At 46.9% G+C, this 23,465-nt stretch overlaps 1 protein-coding gene across 19 annotated transcripts in view; it reads left to right on the forward strand.

Moving 5' to 3' along the window:
- Positions 1 to 4,499: 4,499 nt before the first annotated feature.
- Positions 4,500 to 23,465, forward strand: part of LOC139540206 (protein-methionine sulfoxide oxidase mical3a-like) — a 138,318-nt gene continuing 119,352 nt past the window's right edge. For 16 of the 19 annotated variants that reach the window (XM_071343830.1, XM_071343838.1, XM_071343841.1 and 13 more), the window contains exon 1: positions 4,502 to 4,734. The gene's annotated coding sequence lies outside the window, so the exon portion shown is untranslated. Of the gene's footprint in view, positions 4,735 to 23,465 lie in introns of all 19 variants that reach the window. The other 3 variants (XM_071343849.1, XM_071343833.1, XM_071343847.1) reach the window with 3 other exon arrangements.

Consider the following 23,465-nt stretch of genomic DNA (forward strand, 5'->3'; position numbering starts at 1 on the left):
TTCCTACATGGACAATTTGATAGAACAGCTCAAAGCCGACAGTGTGTCAGGAAGGATGGCTTGAGTTCATCGGAGGCGAAGGACCACTGAAACTGTACTGGGCAGAACATGCTTTTCTCACAGTGCACGACAGTCTCCTATTGAATGGAACAATACTTGTCATTTCCTCAGCCTTACGAAACAACGTCCTCAACAAGTTTTATGAGGGTTTTCAAGATGACAATTCCACCAATATTCCCACATCACTTTTGTCGCAGTCAGCAATGACAAACCCTGGTTCAATGCGAAGCTGAAAGGCCTACATCCTGCCAAAGAGGCACATAGGAGTGGCATTAGGAGTGGCAATATGGACCAATACAGAGTGGCACAGCAGCAACTGAATAAGGGGATTAAGGCAGCCAAATAACAATACAAGGAGAGGCTAGAACAACAATTCTCCACCAATGACTGCTTGTCTGTCTGGAAGAGTCTTCGTAAGATCACAAGCTACAAACAAAAGACCCTCCATGTTTCAGACAACCCCCTACTTGTCCCAGGTTGCCGTCCCCCACCCCATGTCATCAGAACAAGAAGTCAACAGGCTTTTTAAGAAACAAGACTGTAGGAAACCTGCAGCCCCAGACCAGGTCTTCACAGCAACACTAAAACACGATGCTGACCAGCTCTAACCCTTTATTCACGGACATCTTCAATCAATCACTTTAGCTATGCACTATTTTAAATCATCCATCATAGTGCCTTTGCCTAACAAGAAAGTACCCTGGCTGAATGACTACAGACCTGTAGCACTCACTTCAGTCATCATCAAGTCCTTCGAGGGCCTCATCCTATCCCACCTCAAAGACATCACTGATGCCCTCCTTGACCCCCTGCTGTATACTTACAGAGCCAACAGGACTGTTGATGACGCTATCAACATGGGCCTCCACTACATCCTTCAGCACCTTGACAATCCCCAAGGACATACGTGAGGATACTGTTTGTGGACTCTACAGTCAACACCATCATACCACAACTGTTGCAGGAAAAACTTACCCAGATGAACGTACCCAAGTCCATCTGTCGGTGGATCACTGATATCCTGTCAAACAGGACACAGTACGTGAAACTGGGAAAACACCTTTCACACTCCCTATCCCTCAGCACAGGGGCGCCGCAAGGATACGTGCTCCCCCCCCCCCCCCCCCCCCCCATCTTCCCACTCTACACCAATGACTGCACCTCCAACGATTCATCTGTCAAACAACTCAAGTTTGCTGATGACACCACCCTGGTCGGTCTCATCTCGGACGCTGATGAGTCCAAGTACTGAGGTGAGGTTGACCGACTGGTGGCCTGGTGCAGTCGCAACAACCTGGAACTCAACATAGTCCAAATTGTGGATATGGTGGTGGACTTCAGAAAACGTCCCACAACATGTCTCCCCCTCTAGATTGATGGCTCAGCCATTAGCACAGCTGAATCATTCAAATTCATGGGGAACATTTTCTTCCACAACCGCAAGTGGGAAGACAACACTAGATCGGTGACCAAGAAGGCTCACTGGAGAATCTTCTGTCTGCGTCAGCTGAAGAAACTCAAACTCTCACGGTCATTACTGGTTCGGTTCTACACTTCCATCATTGAGTCCATCCTCACCTCTTTAATCATTGTCTGGTTTGAAACCAATAACTAGCCTACGTATATTGTTGCACTCGCTTTGTCTAGGGGTCCTAGGTCTAGTTACATGGTCTTTAACCTGAATGTATGTGTGTATTTATGTGAGAAATCAGGGAGTGAGGACAGTGTTGGATGCTCATGTGCCCAGGGAGACAGCAACCTTACCTTAGGTCCAGGGCCAGCCCTGTCTTGATTTTTTGAGGTCGGTGAGCCTAAGCGATTATTATGTTCAGATGGTGACGGAAACAAATATATACAAAAATGAAAAATACAAAAGGCATGCCTAAACTAAAGATTCAAAATTAAGTTGAAAGGCCTTATGGTAAGAAACCGAACCTGCAGCCTCACTGGTGCAAGCCGGGACAGAATCCCTTCCTCTGCATATATTCTGCAAATTCCCTCTGTAAGTTGTATATCCTCTCTGTAAATCAGCTTTACTCCAGAGTTTTATGTATTATGTTCACTGTATTTATATTGGATATCCTGTATGTTGACTACAGTATGTTGTCTCTGTGTCTGTACACTGCCTGTACATTGTCTATTGCTGGCAACACCTATTCACTATTCACAAGTCAAATTACAGTTATGTGCAAATGTACTTGGTAAATAAAGTGATTCTGATTCTGATGAATTTGAGAGTGGTTACATTTCTCCAGGCCCATCCCTCAGCTTTTTACCAAAACGGAGGCGGGTTGACCACTTGGTTATTGTTTCAAATTCAATGTATTTTTGCAATGTAGAATATCATTGCAAAAGTGTTTAACACTGACTATCATGTCACATTTACTTTAACACTAAGAAATCACCCTTTAACTTTATCTGAAGCCTTAACACCAGAATACCTCTTTAACACCAGTAGACTTGACCATGACTCTCTTCAGGGAACCTATACCAGTACTGTTGGCCAGTATTCTACTGATTCTCCCCATCAGAGGTTGTGTTGGATCTCTCTCTAATCCCCCACCTGAACTGATCTGCTGGCCCTCCTAAGTCTAGGCCCTAGCTCTACAACACAATGTCCAACTCTTCACAGCGCCGCGGATTACCCTTCTGTTGCTCAGATTGTTTTCTTGGCAATCTGGTTGTGTTAGAAACTGATTGACCAGTACCTGGTGATCAGTACTGATTGACCAGTACTCACATTTCTGACATGATCCAAGTTACAGTAACATACTCAGTGCTTGACTTGGACCGGAATAGCTGCCAGTACTAATTTGGGGTGCCGGTACTGTTTACATTTAGGAGCAGGATCTCCACAATACTTTTGAGATAATATTTTATAAGATGAACAAGAGCTCAAGCAGTAGAACATTTGAGGTGTTCCAATAAAACTCCTGCCCAAATCAAGCACTGAACATACTGTCAAGCAGTACATGTGCAATGTAGTCTTGACAACAAATTCACTGCAATTCATTGCACTCCACACTGTCCTTTCCCACCTGGACAAAGGGAACACCTATGTGAGAATGCTATTCATTGACTACAGCTCAGCGTTCAACACCATAGTGCCCTCAAAGCTCATCAATAAGCTAAGGACCCTGGGACTAAACACCTCCCTCTGCAACTGGATCCTGGACTTCCTGACGGGCCGCCCCCAGGTGGTGAGGGTAGGTAACAACACATCCGCTACGCTGATCCTCAACACAGAGGCCCCTCAGGGTGCGTACTCAGTCCCCTCCTGTGCTCCCTGTACACGCATGACCGCACGGCCAGGCACGACTCCAACACCATCATTAAGTTTGCCGATGACACAACAGTGGTAGGCCTGATCACCGACAACAACGAGACAGCCTATAGGGAGGAGGTCAGAGACCTGGCCGTGTGGTGCAAGGACAGCAACCTCTCCCTCAACGTGATCAAGACATAGGAGATGATTGTGGACTACAGGAAAAAGCACGCCCTCATTCTCATCGATGGGGCTGCAGTGGAGCAGGTTGAGAGCTTCAAGTTCCTTGGTGTCCACATCACCAACAAACTAACATAGTCCAAGCGAGTTAGATGCACTATTGTAAAGTGGTTGTTCCACTGGATATCATAAGGTGAATTCACCAATTTGTAAGTCGCTCTGGATAAGAGCGTCTGCTAAATGACTTAAATGTAAATGTAAATGTAAGCACACCAAGACAGTCGTGAAGAGGGCACAACAAAACCTATTCCCCCTCAGGAGACTGAAAATATTTGGCATGGGTCCTCAGATTCTCAAAAGGTTCTACAGCTGCATCATGACTGGTTGCATCACTGCCTGGTATGGCAACTGGTCGGCCTCCGACTGCAAGGCACTACAGAGGGTAGTGTGAATGGCCCAGTACATCACCGGGGCCAAGCTTCCTGCCATCCAGGACCTCCATACCAGTCAGTGTCAGAGGAAGGCCCTAAAAAATGTCAAAGACTCCAGCCACCATAGTCACAGACTGTTCTCTCTGCTACCGCACAGCAAGCTCTACCGGAGCGCCATGTCTAGGTCCAAGAGGATTCTAAACAGCTTCTACCCCCAAGCCATAAGACTCCTGAACAACTAATCAAATGGCTACCCAGACTAGCCCTGTCCTCCTGCTGTTCCTGCTCTGGGTCCTGGAGTGGCCTTGAACCCTGTTGTAATCCTGTCTGTCTGTGAGGTGGCCGTGGCCCATAGGAGAAGAAGAGGAGAGCAGGCTGGGTTAATCTGGCCCATGATGGGGTAATTACTTCCACGGTGCTGGGTGGTTGTGGGGATGGAGGGAGGAAGAGGAGGGGGGGGATAGCTAGAGGTTGCAGCGTAACTGACTGCTCCGTTGTGGGAGGAGTCACCCCTATAGCTAGGCGGATCTTTCCCTGACCTTGGAGAAAGGAGAAAGGAGAGAGAGACACAGAGAGAGAGACAGAGAGAGAGAGCAGAGACGTCAGCATACTGCCACAGATCCAGCAGCACTGCAGATCTCTCTGTGTGCTGCTATTCTTCCTATGAGGGTGAAAGACAGGAGGAGGAGTGGGAGTGAGTGAGAGAAGCGTCTGGCAGCCATCCCAGTCAAACAGTAATGCAGAGTAAAGGGGGAGATAGCAGTCTTTTCACTGAGCCTCAGCACAGAATCCAGCACTGTAAGTCTGTGTGTCATTCTTCTGTGATTGCCATAGTGATGTGTTGTGTGTAGCTGTTTGCATGTTGTGTGTGCTGCTGTATGTTCATTACATTAGTATTATTGTTATTATCATTTTTATGCTGCTGTATGTTGTTATGCTCTGAAGGAGAGCAATGGCACAAGTATTTATGGACGCGACAGAGACAACAGTTGCTTAACAGAGACTGGATGGGTGTCTTGATGAGCCATGCTTTTGTAACCATGGGATGTGTTTTGTGTATGCGCATGTGTGTGCGTGTGTGTGCATGCGTGAGTTCGTGCGTGTATACGTGCATGCTTGTGTGTGTGGGTGGGTGGGAAGGTGTGTGTGCGTGCGCATGTACGTGCATGCGTGTGTGTGTGGGTGGGAAGGTGTGTACGTGTGTGTGTTGGAGGGTGTGTGTGTGTTGGAGGTTGTGTGTGTCCGCCTCTGTGTGTACGATTGTTTATACATGGTTATGACTGTGTGATTGTGGCAAGTGTGTTGACTATGTGGCAAATACTTGTGAAACAGAATCATTGTTGTGGAATAACAGTAATAAATAATTGTGTAATGCTGACATTCGCTGGTATATTGTTTACGCAGTGACTGCAGCAGAGAAACACCCTTGTTGTTGTTGTGCGTGTACACTCTTAGAAGAACCTTTTTGGTTCCTGGTAGAACTCTTTTGGGTTCCATGTAGAACCCTCTAGGGAACGGGTTCTACATGGAACCAAAAAGGGTTCTTGAAAGAGTTCTCTTATCCCCACAGCCGAAGAACCGTTTAGGTTCTAGATAGCACCTTTTTTCCTAAGAGTGTAGTGTTCTGTAGGACATACTCCTCACCCTCTCTGTCAACCAGGATGCGGTTCTATTATGCAGCAGTCAGAGCACTGCACTGTTATACTCAGGCCTATCTCTGTCACCACAAGTGAGTGACATACAGTGCCTTTGGAAAGTATTCAGACCCCTTGACCTTTTCCACATTTTGTTACGTTACAGCCTTATTCTAAAATGTATTAAATCATTTTTCCCCCTCAGAAATCTACACACAATACCCCATAATGACAAAGAAAAAACAGGTTTCTAGGAATCTTTGCAAATGTATTAAAAATGGAAATATCACATTTATATAAGTATTCAGACCCTTTACTCAGTACTTTGTTGAAGCACCTGTCACGTTCTGACCTTAGTTCCTGTCACGTTCCTGACCTGTTTTCTGTTGTTTTGTATGTGTGTGATGGTCAGGGCGTGAGTTTTGGGTGGGCATTCTATGTTGTGTGTTTCTATGTTGGTTTAGGGTTGCCTGGTATGGCTCTTAATTAGAGGCAGGTGTTTTGCGTTCCTCTAATTAAGAGTCATATTTAGGTAGGTTGTTTCACTGTGTTCGTTGTGGGTGGTTGTTACCTGTCTCTGTGTTTGTGTTCTGCACCAGATAGGTCTGTATCGGTTTTCACGGTTTGTTGTTTTGTTTGTTGTTTGTAGTGTTCACTTGTCGTCAAATTAAACATGTTGAACACTAACCGCGCTGCACTTTGGTCCTCTCCTTCACCCCTGGAAGAAAGCCGTTACAGAACCACCCACCAAACCCGGACCAAGCAGCGTGGCAACAGGCAACGGCGGCAGCAGCAGCAGCAGCGGGAGCTAGCAAGGCAGAGTGGCTGGAAGCCCGAGAGGCTCCCCCAAAAAATTCTTGGGGGGGGGCACACGGGGAGTATGGCTGGGTCAAGTGGGAGATTTGAGCCAGTTCCCCGTGCTTACCAGAAGGAGCAGTGGGCTAAATTGAGGTACGAGTCGGAGAATGTGGAGGAGTTATTGGACAGATTGGAGGAAAGTGAAAGGATGGGAGATTATGAGACATTTGATGAGTTGTTGGTGATATTGGGGGAGAGCGAAGAGAGAGAGATGTTGGTTTGGCGTAGCATACACGGTACTCGCACTGAGGTGTGTGATTACCGTGGAGAGCGGGAGTACGGGCAGACACCGTGTTATGCGGAAGAACGCACGGTGTCCCCAGTACGCGTGCTTAGCCCAGTGCGGGCTATTCCACCTTGCCGCACTGGGAGGGCTAGGTTGGGCATCGAGCCGAGTGCCATGAAGCCGGCCCAACGTATCTGGTCTCCAGTACGTCTCCTCGGGCCGGCGTACATGGCACCAGCCTTACAGGTGGTGTCCCCGGTTCGCCTGCATAGCCCAGTGCGGGCTATTCCACCTCGCCGCACTGGCAGGGCTACGGGGACCATTCAACCTGGTAAGGTTGGGGAGGCTCGGTGCTCAAGAGCACGTGTCCTCCTTCACGGTCCGGTATATCCGGCGCCACCTTCCCACCCCAGCTCAGTACCACCAGTGCCTACACCACGCACCAGGCTTCCAGTGCATCTCCAGAGCCCTGTTCCTCCTCCACGCACTCTCCCTATGGTGCGTGTCTCCAGCCCAGTGCCTCCAGTTCCGGCACCACGCACCAAGCCTCCTGTGCGTCTCCAGAGCCCTGTACGCACTGTTCCTTCTCCCCGCACTCGCCCTGAGGTGCGTGCCCTCAGCCCGGTACCTCCAGTTCCGGTACCACGCACCAGGCCTAGAGTGCGCCACGAGAGTCCAGTGTGCCCTGTTGTTGTTCCCCGCACTAGCCTGAAGGTGCGTGTCCTTAGCCCGGTACCTCCAGTTCCGGTACCACGCACCAGGCCTACAGTGCGTCTCAGCCGGCCAGAGTCTGCCGTCTGCCCAGCGGCGCCTGAACTGCCCGTCTGCCCAGCGGCGCCTGAACTGCCCGTCTGCCCAGCGGCGCCTGAACTGCCCGTCTGCCCAGCGGCGCCTGAACTGCCCGTCTGCCCAGCGGCGTCTGATCTGCCCGTCTGCCCTACGCCGTCTGAACTGTCCGTCTGCCATGAGCCTGCAAAGCCGCCCGTCTGCCATGAGCCTGCAAAGCCGCCCGTCTGCCATGAGCCTACAGAGCCGTCCGCCAGACAGGAGCCGCTAGAGCCGTCCGCCAGACAGGAGCCGCTAGAGCCTTCCGCCAGACCGGATCAGCCAGAGCCTTCCGCCAGACCGGATCAGCCAGAGCCTTCCGCCAGACCGGATCAGCCAGAGCCTTCCGCCAGACCAGATCAGCCAGAGCCTTCCGCCAGACCGGATCAGCCAGAGCCTTCCGCCAGACCGGATCAGCCAGAGCCTTCCGCCAGACCGGATCAGCCAGAGCCTTCCGTCAGCCCGGACCTGCCAGAGTCCCTCAGCCCGGACCTGCCAGAGTCCCTCAGCCCGGACCTGCCAGAGTCCCTCAGCCCGGACCTGCCAGAGTCCCTCAGCCCGGACCTGCCAGAGTCCCTCAGCCCGGACCTGCCAGAGTCCCTCAGCCAGGACCTGCCAGAGTCCCTCAGCCAGGTCTTGCCAGAGTTCCTCAGCCAGGACCTGCCGCCCCTTATCCCGGTGCTGCCCCTTATCCCGGTGCTGCCCCTTCATTTAGGTGGTTTTAGTTGGAGGGTGGTCATTGGGAGGGGGATACAGAAGCAGGGAGTGACTATGGTGGTGTGGGGACAGCGTCCGGAGCCTGAGCCACCACCGTGGTCAGATGCCCACCCAGACCCTCCCCTGGACTTTGTGCTGGTGCGCCCGGCGTTCGCACCTTGAGGGGGGGGTTCTGTCACGTTCCTGACCTGTTTTCTGTTGTTTTGTATGTGTGTGATGGTCAGGGCGTGAGTTTTGGGTGGGCATTCTATGTTGTGTGTTTCTATGTTGGTTTAGGGTTGCCTGGTATGGCTCTTAATTAGAGGCAGGTGTTTTGCGTTCCTCTAATTAAGAGTCATATTTAGGTAGGTTGTTTCACTGTGTTCGTTGTGGGTGGTTGTTACCTGTCTCTGTGTTTGTGTTCTGCACCAGATAGGTCTGTATCGGTTTTCACGGTTTGTTGTTTTGTTTGTTGTTTGTAGTGTTCACTTGTCGTCAAATTAAACATGTTGAACACTAACCGCGCTGCACTTTGGTCCTCTCCTTCACCCCTGGAAGAAAGCCGTTACAGTTCCTTTGTTTTGTCTTTTGTTTTAGTTGGTCAGGGCGTGAGTTGGGTGGGTAATCTATGTTTTCTATTTCTGTGTTGGTTTTCTGTGTTTGGCCTGATATGGTTCTCAATCAGAGGCAGCTGTCAATCGTTGTCCCTGATTGGGAACCATATTTAGGTAGCCTGTTTTCTGTTGGGTTTTGTGGGTGGTTGTCTTCAGTCTTTGCGTGTCTGCACCAGATAGAACTGTTTCGGTTTTCACTTAGTTGTTTTTTTGTATTTTGAGTTGTTCACTTTAAATAAGATGAACAATTACCACGCTGCGCATTGGTCCTCCGATCCTTCAAACTTCTCCTCCTCAGACGAGGAGGAAGACGACAGCCGTTACAGAACCTTTGACAGCGATTACAGCTTCGAGTCTTCTTGGGTATGACGCTACAAGCTTGGGACACCTGTATTTGGGGAGTTTCTCCCATTCTTCTCTGCAGATCCTCTCAAGCTCTGTCAGGTTGGATGGGGAGCATCGCTGCCCAGCTATTTTCAGGTCTCTCCAGAGATGTTCGATCGGGTTCAAGTCCGGGCTCTGACTGGGCCACTCAAGGACATTCAGAGACTTGTCACAAAGCCACTCCTGCGTTGTCTTGGCTGTGTGCTTAGGCCAGTGGTTCTTAACCTTGTTGGAGGTACTGAACCCCACCAGTCTCATATGCGCATTCACCGAACCCTTCTTAATTGGAAAAATAAAATATGATTTTTTCAAATTCAAAACATAGGTATATATTTTACTGGTGCACAAAATGAACCGTGCATCAACATCAACACCGTGTGTTCAAAGAACAAAATCATCAAAACATGATTTTCCCACAAAAACAAAAACATAATAATGAATATTTACTGCAAATCAGTGTGACTTCTGCTGTTGCCTTTCAGAGACCAGTTCAGAAATGCGCGGCTTCACCTTGGCAAGTGCCACTCTCATGTCATTTTCGCAACAAAGTCTGTTCCTTTTCTTCGTTTTTATGTCCAGCATCCTCGAAAAGGATTGCTCGCAAAGATATGTTGTAACAAACGATATGAAAATCTCCAGAGCTTTCTTAGCAATAACAGAGTACGTTACCATTTGTTGACACAAAAACGTTGAAAGCGTTGTTGTTCTGAAGAGTTGCTGTTGAACCTGGCTCTGCTGAATTTCAATGATTTCATCGAGGTATTCATCATTGACATCTGTTGTCTCAACACTAAACGTGAACGGCTGTCTCACCCATGCTGGATATGACTCTCTTGTAGGGAAGTATCCGTCGAGAGACTTTGCAAGCTCATCTAAGTGCGTGGCAATTGCTTGCTTCAGTTCCGCGGGTACAGAAATGTCTCCGATTCCAGATACATCTTCGATCTTACTTACACAGTCGTCCAGCAGGGGAAAGTTTGCGAAGTTATCGTTCTCTGTTCATCGTTTCCATAACGGTAGCTTTTTTTGAAAAGCCTTCAGGTTTTCCTCCGCTTCGATGATGTTGACTCCACCGCCCTGCATCTTTTGATTGAGATGATTGAGAGCTGCGAAGATATCAGCCATGTACGCTAAAATGAGAATGAACTTTTGAAGCAATCTGCATGACAATGTTGGTGCTCTTGCAAAAACAGGGCTAATTCCACACGCACGGCAAAAACACGATTCAGCACCTGTCCCCGGGATAACCACCGAATGTTAGAATGTCTTTACACAGCTCACTGAAGATGCGGTGCCTCAGAGCACTAGTTCGCACATAGTTCACGCATTCCACTACAATTTTTAATACTTCTGCCAGTTTTGGAGGCAAGGTTTTTGTTGCCAACGCATGCCTGTGCAGAATACAATGCGTAACAATGATGTGTGGTGCATCGGCTTTCACTAGCGCACCAAAACCAGACTTTCTTCCCAGCATGACTGGAGCTCCGTCCAAACAAACTGCAGAAACCATATCCCACGAAAGATTGTTGTCTTTGAAGAAGTCATCCACAAGTTTCTTCACATCGGCTGCCTTAGTTGTTGTTGTAAGAGGCTTACAAAATAAAAAATCTTCCTTTATCACGTCGTCTTTCACATAGCGCACGAATACAGCAAGCTGGCTTAGATTGGAAACGTCTGTGGTCTCGTCGAGTTGAAGGCTGAATTTTGCCGGGCTTGAAATCAGATCTGCAACTACTTGAGCCAAGATGTCTTTGCTCATGTCCTCTATTCTGTCGCTGATGGTGTCATTTGAAAGAGGAATTTGGGATAACTTAACTTCAGCCTCTTTTCCCAGCATGATATTCGCCATCTTCAACACAGCTGACGACTTTCCAAATGCTCTGTATTTCAATGCTTAAATGTCACTATTTTGACATATTCTAATGAGACCATGTTGATGTACTGTAGCATCATCAGATTATATCAAATCAATGCAAGCAGTTAGTGAAAAACACTGCAGCAGCAGAAGCATTCTCCCAATGCAGTATTTATCCATTCATTTAACTGGCATAACTCTGCTTCAGCCACTTAGTTTGATTTACAACCCCAGTACTGTTTATGATATGAATACCACTGTTTCCTAAATACCACCGATTTAGAACTGACTGGGTAGACTGTGACGGGGGGCTCCACACATCAAATACCTCTGCAGTTGCTGTTTACCCAAACACTAGATTGAGCCCTTAGATACCAGTCCAGCAAGGCCTCCCTTCTTTCTCTTCTCCTCCTCCCTTCTTCTCCTCTGCCACCAGACCTTGATCCTGCAGTGATATCATCGCAGTCTGTTGTTGTTAGAGCTGCACATGAGTTACATATGATAATGCCCCCTTCCTCTACCCCCCCCCCCCTACTTTCCCTCCTCCTACTTCCTCCCCCGGCCCCTAGGCAGGTTATCTCTACTCTGTAATTGGGTCATATTTCTCATTTTTCTGGCTGACGTGGTGTGCATTCTGGGAACATTCGGGAATGCCGTGGGTGGAGGAGTTATGAAATGCTGTGTTTGGAGGTGAGCAGCAGAGTGGTGGGTGGAGGAGTTATGCTACAGCCTCACGAGACTCCACAGTCCACACACACACTGCAGAACAGAGCCACACACACTGCAGAACAGAGCCACACACACTGCAGAACAGAGCCACACACACTGCAGAACAGAGCCACACACACTGCAGAACAGAGCCACACACACACTGCAGAACAGAGCCACACACACACACTGCAGAACAGAGCCACACACACTGCAGAACAGAGCCACACACACACTGCAGAACAGAGCCACACACACACACTGCAGAACAGAGCCACACACACACTGCAGAACAGAGCCACACACACTGCAGAACAGAGCCACACACACTGCAGAACAGAGCCACACACACTGCAGAACAGAGCCACACACACTGCAGAACAGAGCCACACACACACTGCAGAACAGAGCCACACACACTGCAGAACAGAGCCACACACACTGCAGAACAGAGCCACACACACTGCAGAACAGAGCCACACACACACTGCAGAACAGAGCCACACACACTGCAGAACAGAGCCACACACACACTGCAGAACAGAGCCACACACACTGCAGAACAGAGCCACACACACACTGCAGAACAGAGCCACACACACTGCAGAACAGAGCCACACACACTGCAGAACAGAGCCACACACACTGCAGAACAGAGCCACACACACACTGCAGAACAGAGCCACACACACACTGCAGAACAGAGCCACACACACTGCAGAACAGAGCCACACACACTGCAGAACAGAGCCACACACACTGCAGAACAGAGCCACACACACACTGCAGAACAGAGCCACACACACACACTGCAGAACAGAGCCACACACACACACTGCAGAACAGAGCCACACACACACACTGCAGAACAGAGCCACACACACACACTGCAGAACAGAGCCACACACACACACTGCAGGGATGGGCGGAAAATAGATCTGACCCCCAGAGAGAGTCAGAGACAGAGCGCAAAAGAGAGCGAGAGAAAGGAAAGGGATGGAGGGACAGCGTGGACTCTCAGCCCTTACTCTGTTTGCAGTACATGTGGTGGATGTCAAGTTGGAAAAAGGAAGGGTAAATACAAAGGAGAGAACACCGCATTCCTATGGACAATGTTCTGTACCAGATCCATTCATCCATAACCCAATGCCATGTTTATATACCGGTGTCATAGTATATTTACTGAATGCTGTGTCATCTCTCTCAAGCAACCCTGGGTAAAATCTGTACTTGATGTTGCTTGTTGTCATTAGTCCTCCTGGTCTACCTTGTGGCATGCCTATCTAGCTCTCCCTCTCTCTCTCACCCCCCCCCCCCCTTTCTCAACTCAATTCAAATGCTAACCCCCCCCCCCCCCCCCCCCGCGCCTCTCTGCTGACCAGTACTGTATCAGGGGGACACAGTGGGATATTGTGAACCTCGGTGGCTGTGCCGTGCTGAGTGGGAGGCAGTGGGAGGCTCATGTGATGAGAAAGGGGACAGCTTTAGTAAATAGCTGTCATTCATAAGAGCCGTAAGGACGTTTGTCAGGCAGGCAGCTGCCCCTTACTTCAGACACTGATTCTGGACATCAGGACAAACAAAATCGAATTCGGGGACCAGGCAGTTTATGGGAAACGGTCTTCCACAGGTAGATGATAATGTAGTCCTGTAAAGGACTCGAGTGGAGGCGGCATCGATGGTACAGCCAGGGAGGGAATACATAAAGCTACAGCTATATCAGCTGATCTACTGACAAGGTTCATCCCCGTTGGCAGGCCTCTCCTCTCTCTGCTGTCCTGTCCTGACAGGGAGATGTTCTGTGTGTTTGGGATGTCAGCGCTGTCAGCCTGATGGTGTATTTACAGCTGCAGGGAAGGGTGTGTTGGTTAGAGTCCTGTACACAGTCCCCTCTCTTTGTAGTGTAGGGTGTGTGGGTGTGTGTTTTGGGGGTGGAGGGAGGGGTCCATCTGGTTGCGGACTAAATTACTATTACCACTGTGGTGCAATTACAGATGCAGTGTTTCAGAGCCGTGATTCTAGCCCAGTAATCCGTACAGAAGAGGCAGACAGGACACGTTTGAGGAGGTTTGGGGAAACATTTGCTTTAGAAATGCACAAACATGGTATCTGAATTGGTTCAATCGTATAATGATAATAATGAATACCTGTCGTGCTCTGCCTTTGTTTGCTGGCATGGCGTTTTGAGGATTTGAACAGTGTTGCCAGTATGAAATATGCTTTAATTATAGCCTACATTCATTTTTATGAGCATAGTCTTTCATTCCCTGTGTGTCAGTCAAGGGCAATGCGTAGCTGTAAGCTACGATTACTCTGTGCTGGTTGTGTGTGGACAGGCTCCAAACAGAGACTATTCACCATTTCAGAACCACCATCCTTTGTCTGAGGAACAGGAAGACACTGAAATCCAGAGAGCCTAGACTATCCTGGGGAAGTTTTCTGTCTATTGCTGTCTCCCTTATCCCCTTCTCTCTCGCTCTCACCTTCTCTCTCTCTCTCACCTTCTCTCTCTCTCTCGCCTCTCTCACTCTCTCTCTCACCCCACCCCCCCCTCTCTGGCTCTCTCGCTCTCTCTCAATTCAATTTCAATTAAATTTTAGGGCTTTATTGGCATGGGAAACAGATGTTAACATTGCCAAAGCAAGTGAAGTAGATAATAAACAAAAGTGAAATAAACAGTACAAAATAACAGTAAACATTACACTCACAAAAGTTCCAAAAGAATAAAGACATTTCAAATGTCATATTTTGTGCAAATAGTAAAGTACAAAAGGGAAAACAAAATAACATAAATATGGGTTGTATTTACAATGGTGTTTGTTCTTCACTGGTTGCCCTTTTCTTGTGGCAACAGGTCACACATCTTGCTGCTGTGATGGCACGCTGTAGTATTTCACCCAATAGATAGGAGTTTATCAAAATTGGGTTTGTTTTCAAATTCTCTCTCCCTCTTCCCCTTCTCTCGCTCTTTCACTCTCTCTCTCTTCCCTTTTTCTCTCTCTCTCTATTTATCAATCTCTCTCTCTCTCTCTCTATTTATCAGTCTCTCTCTCTCTCTCTCTCTCTCTCTCTCTCTCTCTCTCTATTTATCAGTCTCTCTCTCTATTTATCAGTCTCTCTCTCTCTCTCTCTCTCTCTCTCTATGTATCAGTCTCTCTCTCTATTTATCAGTCTCTCTCTCTATTTATCAGTCTCTCTCTCTATTTATCAGTCTCTCTCTCTCTCTCTCTATTTATCAGTCTCTCTTTCTCTCTCTATTTATCAGTCTCTCTCTCTCTCTCTCTCTCTATTTATCAGTCTCTCTTTCTCTCTCTATTTATCAGTCTCTCTCTCTCTCTCTCTCTCTCTATTTATCAGTCTCTCTTTCTCTCTCTATTTATCAGTCTCTCTTTATCTCTCTATTTATCAGTCTCTCTCTCTATTTTTCAGTCTCTCTTTCTCTCTCTATGTATCAGTCTCTCTTTCTCTCTCTATTTATCAGTCTCTCTCTCTATTTATAAGTCTCTCTCTCTATTTATCAGTCTCTCTCTCTCTCTCTCTCTATTTATCAGTCTCTCTCTCTTTATCAGTCTCTCTCTCTATTTATCAGTCTCTCTCTCTCTATTTATCAGTCTCTCTCTCTCTCTCTCTCTCTCTATTTATCAGTCTCTCTCTCTCTATTTATCAGTCTCTCTCTCTCTCTCTCTCTCTCTCTCTCTCTCTCTCTCTCTCTCTCTCTCTCTCTCTCTCTCTCTCTCTCTATTTATCAGTCTCTCTTTCTCTCTCTATTTATCAGTCTCTCTCTCTATTTATCAGTCTCTCTTTCTCTCTCTATGTATCAGTCTCTCTCTCTCTCTCTATTTATCAGTCTCTCTCTCTATTTATCAGTCTCTCTCTCTATTTATCAGTCTCTCTCTCTCTCTCTCTCTCTATTTATCAGTCTCTCTCTCTATTTATCAGTCTCTCTCTCTATTTATCAGTCTCTCTCTCTCTCTCTCTCTCTATTTATCAGTCTCTCTTTCTCTCTCTATTTATCAGTCTCTCTCTCTCTCTCTCTCTCTCTCTATTTATCAGTCTCTCTTTCTCTCTCTATTTATCAGTCTCTCTCTCTCTCTCTCTATTTATCAGTCTCTCTTTCTCTCTCTATTTATCAGTCTCTCTCTCTCTCTCTCTCTCTCTATTTATCAGTCTCTCTTTCTCTCTCTATTTATCAGTCTCTCTCTCTATTTATCAGTCTCTCTCTCTCTCTCTATTTATCAGTCTCTCTCTCTATTTATCAGTCTCTCTCTCTATTTATCAGTCTCTCTCTCTCAATTCAATTCAATTCAATTCAATTCAATTCAAGGGGCTTTATTGCCATGGGAAACATGTGTTAACATTGCCAAAGCAAGTGAGGTAGATAATACACAAAAGTGAAATAAACAATACAAATTAACAGTAAACATTACACATACAGAAGTTTCAAAACAAGAAAGACATTACAAATGTCATATTATATATATACAGTGTTGTAACAATGTACAAATGGTTAAAGCACACAAGTTAAAATAAATAAGCATAAATATGGGTTGTATTTACAATGGTGTTTGTTCTTCACTGGTTGCCCTTTTCTTGTGGCAACAGGTCACAAATCTTGCTGCTGTGATGGCACACTGTGGAATTTCACCCAGTAGATATGGGAGTTTATCAAAATTGGATTTGTTTTCAAATTCTTTGTGGATCTGTGTAATCTGAGGGAAATATGTCTCTCTAATATGGTCATACATTGGGCAGGAGGTTAGGAAGTGCAGCTCAGTTTCCACCTCATTTTGTGGGCAGTGAGCACATAGCCTGTCTTCTCTTGAGAGCCATGTCTGCCTACGGTGGCCTTTCTCAATAGCAAGGCTATGCTCACTGAGTCTGTACATAGTCAAAGCTTTCCTTAAGTTTGGGTCAGTCACAGTAGTCAGGTATTCTGCCACTGTGTACTCTCTGTTTAGGGCCAAATAGCATTCTAGTTTGCTCTGTTTTTTTGTTAATTCTTTCCAATGTGTCAAGTAATTATCTTTTTGTTTTCTCATGATTTGGTTGGGTCTAATTGTGCTGTTGTCCTGGGGCTCTGTGGGGTGTGTTTGTGTTTGTGAACAGAGCCCTAGGACCAGCTTGCTTAGGGGACTCTTCTCCAGGTTCATCTCTCTGTAGGTGATGGCTTTGTTATGGAAGGTTTGGGAATCGATTCCTTTTACGTGGTTGTAGAATTTAACGGCTCTTTTCTGGATTTTGATAATTAGTGGGTATCGGCCTAATTCTGCTCTGCATGCATTATTTGGTGTTCTACGTTGTACACGGAGAATAGTTTTGCAGAATTCTGCATGCAGAGTCTCAATTTGGTGTTTGTCCCATTTTGTGAAATCTTGGTTGGTGAGCGGACCCCAGACCTCACAACCATAAAGGGCAATGGGCTCTATGACTGATTCAAGTATTTTTAGCCAGATCCTAATTGGTATGTTGAAATTTATGTTCCTTTTGATGGCATAGAATGCCCTTCTTGCCTTGTCTCTCAGATCGTTCACAGCTCTGTGGAAGCTACCTGTGGTGCTGATGTTTAGGCCGAGGTATGTATAGTTCTTTGTGTGCTCTAGGGCAACGGTGTCTAGATGGAATTTGTGGTCCTGGCGACTGGACCTTTTTTGGAACACCATTATTTTGGTCTTACTGAGATTTACTGTCAGGGCCCAGGTCTGACAGAATCTGTGCAGAAGGTCTAGGTGCTGCTGTAGGCCCTCCTTGGTTGGTGACAGAAGCACCAGATCATCAGCAAACAGTAGACATTTGACTTCGGATTCTAGTAGGGTGAGACCGGGTGCTGCAGACTGTTCTAGTGCCCGCGCCAATTCGTTGATATATATGTTGAAGAGGGTGGGGCTTAAGCTGCATCCCTGTCTCACCCCACGACCCTGTGAGAAGAAATGTGTGTGTTTTTTGCCAATTTTAACCGCACACTTGTTGTTTGTGTACATGGATTTTATAATGTCGTATGTTTTACCCCCAACACCACTTTCCATCAATTTGTATAGCAGACCCTCATGCCAAATTGAGTCGAAGGCTTTTTTGAAATCAACAAAGCATGAGAAGACTTTGCCTTTGTTTTGGTTTGTTTGGTTGTCAATTAGGGTGTGTAGGGTGAATACATGGTCTGTTGTACGGTAATTTGGTAAAAAGCCAATTTGACATTTGCTCAGTACATTGTTTTCATTGAGGAAATGTACGAGTCTGCTGTTAATGATAATGCAGAGTATTTTCCCAAGGTTACTGTTGACGCATATTCCACGGTAGTTATTGGGGTCAAATTTGTCTCCACTTTTGTGGATTGGGGTGATCAGTCCTTGGTTCCAAATATTGGGGAAGATGCCAGAGCTAAGGACGATGTTAAAGAGTTTTAGTATAGCCAATTGGAATTTGTTGTCTGTATATTTGATCATTTCATTAAGGATACCATCAACACCACAGGCCTTTTTGGGTTTGAGGGTTTTTATTTTGTCCTGTAACTCATTCAAGGTAATTGGAGAATCCAATGGGTTCTGGTAGTCTTTAATAGTTGATTCTAGGATTTGTATTTGATCATGTATATGTTTTTGTTCTTTATTCTTTGTTATAGAGCCAAAAAGATTGGAGAAGTGGTTTACCCATACATCTCCATTTTGGATAGATAATTCTTCGTGTTGTTGTTTGTTTAGTGTTTTCCAATTTTCCCAGAATTGGTTAGAGTCTATGGAGTCTTCAATTACATTGAGCTGATTTCTGACGTGCTGTTCCTTCTTTTTCCGTAGTGTATTTCTGTATTGTTTTAGTGATTCGCCATAGTGAAGGCGTAGACTCAGGTTTTCCGGGTCTCTATGTTTTTGGTTGGACAGGTTCCTCAATTTATTTCTTAGATTTTTGCATTCTTTATCAAACCATTTGTCATTGTTGTTCATTTTCTTCGGTTTTCTATTTGAGATTTTTAGATTTGATAGGGAAGCTGAGAGGTCAAATATACTGTTAAGATTTTCTACTGCCAAGTTTACACCTTCACTATTGCAGTGGAACGTTTTACCCAGGAAGTTGTCTAAAAGGGATTGAATTTGCTGTTGCCTAATTGTTTTTTGGTAGGTTTCCAAACTGCATTCCTTCCATCTATAGCATTTCTTAATGTTACTCAGTTCCTTTGGCTTTGATGCCTCATGATTGAGTATTGCTCTGTTCAAGTAGACTGTGATTTTGCTGTGGTCTGATAGGGGTGTCAGTGGGCTGACTGTGAACGCTCTGAGAGACTCTGGGTTGAGGTCAGTGATAAAGTAGTCTACAGTGCTACTGCCAAGAGATGAGCTATAGGTGAACCTACCATAGGAGTCCCCTCGAAGCCTACCATTGACTATGTACATACCCAGCGTGCGACAGAGCTGCAGGAGTTGTGACCCGTTTTTGTTGGTTATGTTGTCATAGTTGTGCCTAGGGGGGCATATGGGGGAGGGAATGCTGTCACCTGCAGGCAGGTGTTTGTCCCCCTGTGTTATCTCTCTCTCTCTCTATTTATCAGTCTCTCTTTCTCTCTCTATTTATCAGTCTCTCTCTCTCTATTTATCAGTCTCTCTCTCTCTCTCTCTCTCTCTATTTATCAGTCTCTCTTTCTCTCTCTATTTATCAGTCTCTCTCTCTCTATGTATCAGTCTCTCTCTCTCTCTCTCTCTCTCTCTATGTATCAGTCTCTCTCTCTCTCTCTCTCTCTCTCTATTTATCAGTCTCTCTCTCTCTCTCTATGTATCAGTCTCTCTCTCTCTCTCTATGTATCAGTCTCTCTCTCTCTCTCTCTCTCTCTCTCTCTCTCTCTCTATGTATCAGTCTCTCTCTCTCTCTCTCTCTCTCTCTCTATTTATCAGTCTCTCTTTCTCTCTCTATTTATCAGTCTCTCTCTCTCTATGTATCAGTCTCTCTCTCTCTCTCTCTCTCTCTCTCTCTCTCTCTATTTATCAGTCTCTCTCTCTCTCGTCCCCCGAGTGCTCGCTGAAATATGGACTTTTATCCAGTTATATTGCCCTTGTTATTTTGCCACAGCATTTCCCTCTGAGTTTCTGGTGCTTCATCTCAAAATCTCAAACGGATGACAATGTGTAATGAAGGGATCTCTTGTTCCCTACTTGTTCCCTGCAAAGCCAACAAGCGTTGTACGATAGTATGGATATTCTCAATTAGAAACAGCTTGACAAGAACAGCGGCCAGTTGGAATAGAAGTGTGAGGAACTTTAGTCAGGTTTGATTAGCCTCAAGCTCAGGTTTGATTAGCCTCAAGCTCTATATTCTTCAGGGAACTTTCCCAGCTGTGGAACTAGCTGAGAGAGAGCGAGAGCTGTGGAGTTGAGCAAAGCTTCTACACACAGAGAGAGCGAGAGAGACAGAGAGAGAAATTCATATTTTAAAAACAAGCTCATCAAGCAAGAAGAGTCATTAAGACCTGCAGATTCATTGACTTCAATGTCTTAGATCGGCATCATTCGTGGGTGACGACATGTTTACTGCTGCCTTGTTTTGCTCTGGAAGTGGCTGTCTTGGACTCCGGTATTAGACAAGCAGCACTTTTCCCTGAGCGTGGGGCTTCCTCTGCTCTCCCCCGCTCTACTTTGAGATGTTCTGACATGAGACCATTTTCAATAACCACAAAGCAGGTTGGTGCCAGTGTCTCACGGTCTTATTGAAATACTGCTCAAACACAAAGTGAGTTCTCTCAGCCAACAACAACAACCACAGCACCAGCAGAACACTGGAAGCTGGCATCTCCCCCAGTCACACAGCACCAGCAGATCACTGGAAGCTGGCATCTCCCCCAGTCACACAGCACCAGCAGATCACTGGAAGCTGGCATCTCCCCCAGTCACACAGCACCAGCAGATCACTGGAAGCTGGCATCTCCCCCAGTCACACAGCACCAGCAGAGCACTGGAAGCTGGCATCTCCCCCAGTCACACAGCACCAGCAGAGCACTGGAGGCTGGCATCTCCCCCAGTCACACAGTACCAGCAGAGCACTGGAAGCTGGCATCTCCCCCAGTCACACAGCACCAGCAGAGCACTGGAAGCTGGCATCTCCCCCAGTCACACAGCACCAGCAGAGCACTGGAAGCTGGCATCTCCCCCAGTCACACAGCACCAGACAAAGAACCACAAAGCAGCACTAGCTCAGTCTGTGTAGATTGGCATGGAGGATGGTGTTAACTTAGCGGTTAGGTTAGTATAATATTGTGTTTACCTTACAGACTCTTTAATGTGGCCATGAACCCTTCTTTAGAGGGAAAAAGCATATTTCAAACAGAAAATAGGATCATTGTGACATCCCATGCTACATTTTGCCCACTGGTTATGTCCATTCACACTAATGGATATTTCTACCCTCCACCACGATTGTGTTCTTGATTACCCTTTTGAAAAGTTTGTGGTCATACGCACATCCTTAAAACACGTAGGTGCCCGGGCTAATAAGGAATACCTGTAAAGAACAGGAAGGCCTTCACACTATTTATGCTCCAAATTCACTGCTTTACTGACAACGCTTTGATCCGAAACAGATCTTCGCAGTAGGCGGGTCTTCCTGTTCTTGATTAACCATTTCACACTATCATACCGACCAAAATCTTACTATGCTGGCTCAGGTATTTTCTAAACAACCACAGATACAGAGACTATGCTGGATGGGAAACCAGGTCTGATTGGTTCAGGAGGTATATGACTTTGTCTATTTGGGCGTAAGAGGCAGTTGGAAGGATGTTATTAAAACACTCATGAACGTTGATGAATGTCATGAGGAGACAGGAGGCGTGAATGTGATGAGGAGACAGGAGGAGTGAATGTGATGAGGAGACAGGAGGAGTGAATGTCATGAGGAGACAGGAGGAGGGAATGTCATGAGGAGACAGGAGGAGGGAATGTCATGAGGAGACAGGGTGAGGGAATGTCATGAGGAGACAGGGTGAGGGAATGTGATGAGGAGACAGGAGGAGTGAATGTCATGAGGAGACAGGAGGAGTGAATGTGATGAGGAGACAGGAGGGAATGTCATGAGGAGACAGGAGGAGTGAATGTCATGAGGAGACAGGAGGAGGGAATGTCATGAGGAGACAGGAGGAGTGAATGTGATGAGGAGACAGGAGGAGGGAATGTCATGAGGAGACAGGAGGAGTGAATGTCATGAGGAGACAGGAGGAGTGAATGTCATGAGGAGACAGGATGAGTGAATGTCATGAGGAGACAGGAGGAGTGAATGTCATGAGGAGACAGGGTGAGGGAATGTGATGAGGAGACAGGAGGAGTGAATGTGATGAGGAGACAGTAGGAGGGAATGTGATGAGGAGACAGGAGGAGTGAATGTCATGAGGAGACAGGAGGAGTGAATGTCATGAGGAGACAGGAGGCATGAATGTGATGAGGAGACAGGAGGAGTGAATGTGATGAGGAGACAGGAGGAGTGAATGTCATGAGGAGACAGGAGGAGTGAATGTCATGAGGAGACAGGATGAGTGAATGTCATGAGGAGACAGGGTGAGGGAATGTGATGAGGAGACAGGAGGAGTGAATGTGATGAGGAGACAGGAGGAGGGAATGTGATGAGGAGACAGGAGGAGTGAATGTCATGAGGAGACAGGAGGAGTGAATGTCATGAGGAGTCAGGAGGAGGGAATGTCATGAGGAGACAGGAGGCGTGAATGTGATGAGGAGACAGGAGGAGTGAATGTGATGAGGAGACAGGAGGAGTGAATGTCATGAGGAGACAGGAGGAGTGAATGTCATGAGGAGACAGGAGGAGGGAATGTCATGAGGAGACAGGAGGAGGGAATGTCATGAGGAGACAGGAGGAGGGAATGTGATGAGGAGACAGGAGGAGGGAATGTCATGAGGAGACAGGAGGAGTGAATGTCATGAGGAGACAGGAGGAGTGAATGTCATGAGGAGACAGGATGAGTGAATGTCATGAGGAGACAGGGTGAGGGAATGTGATGAGGAGACAGGAGGAGTGAATGTCATGAGGAGACAGGAGGAGTGAATGTGATGAGGAGACAGGAGGAGGGAATGTCATGAGGAGACAGGAGGAGTGAATGTCATGAGGAGACAGGAGGAGGGAATGTGATGAGGAGACAGGAGGAGGGAATGTCATGAGGAGACAGGAGGAGTGAATGTCATGAGGAGACAGGAGGAGTGAATGTCATGAGGAGACAGGATGAGTGAATGTCATGAGGAGACAGGGTGAGGGAATGTGATGAGGAGACAGGAGGAGTGAATGTGATGAGGAGACAGGAGGAGGGAATGTGATGAGGAGACAGGAGGAGTGAATGTCATGAGGAGACAGGAGGAGTGAATGTCATGAGGAGACAGGAGGAGTGAATGTCATGAGGAGACAGGAGGAGGGAATGTCATGAGGAGACAGGAGGAGGGAATGTCATGAGGAGACAGGAGGAGTGAATGTCATGAGGAGACAAGAGGAAGGAATGTCATGATGGATACAGGAGGAGGGAATGTCATGAGGAGACAGGAGGAGGGAATGTCATGAGGAGACAGGATGAGTGAATGTCATGAGGAGACAGGAGGAGTGAATGTCATGAGGAGACAGGAGGAGTGAATGTCATGAGGGAGACAGGAGGAGGGAATGTCATGAGGAGACAGGAGGAGGGAATGTCATGAGGAGACAAGAGGAGGGAATGTCATGAGGGAGACAAGAGGAGTGAATGTGATGAGGAGACAGGAGGA

The sequence above is a fragment of the Salvelinus alpinus genome, chromosome 15 (genome assembly GCF_045679555.1).
Source record: "Salvelinus alpinus chromosome 15, SLU_Salpinus.1, whole genome shotgun sequence".
NCBI classification, from domain to species: Eukaryota; Metazoa; Chordata; class Actinopteri; order Salmoniformes; family Salmonidae; genus Salvelinus; species Salvelinus alpinus.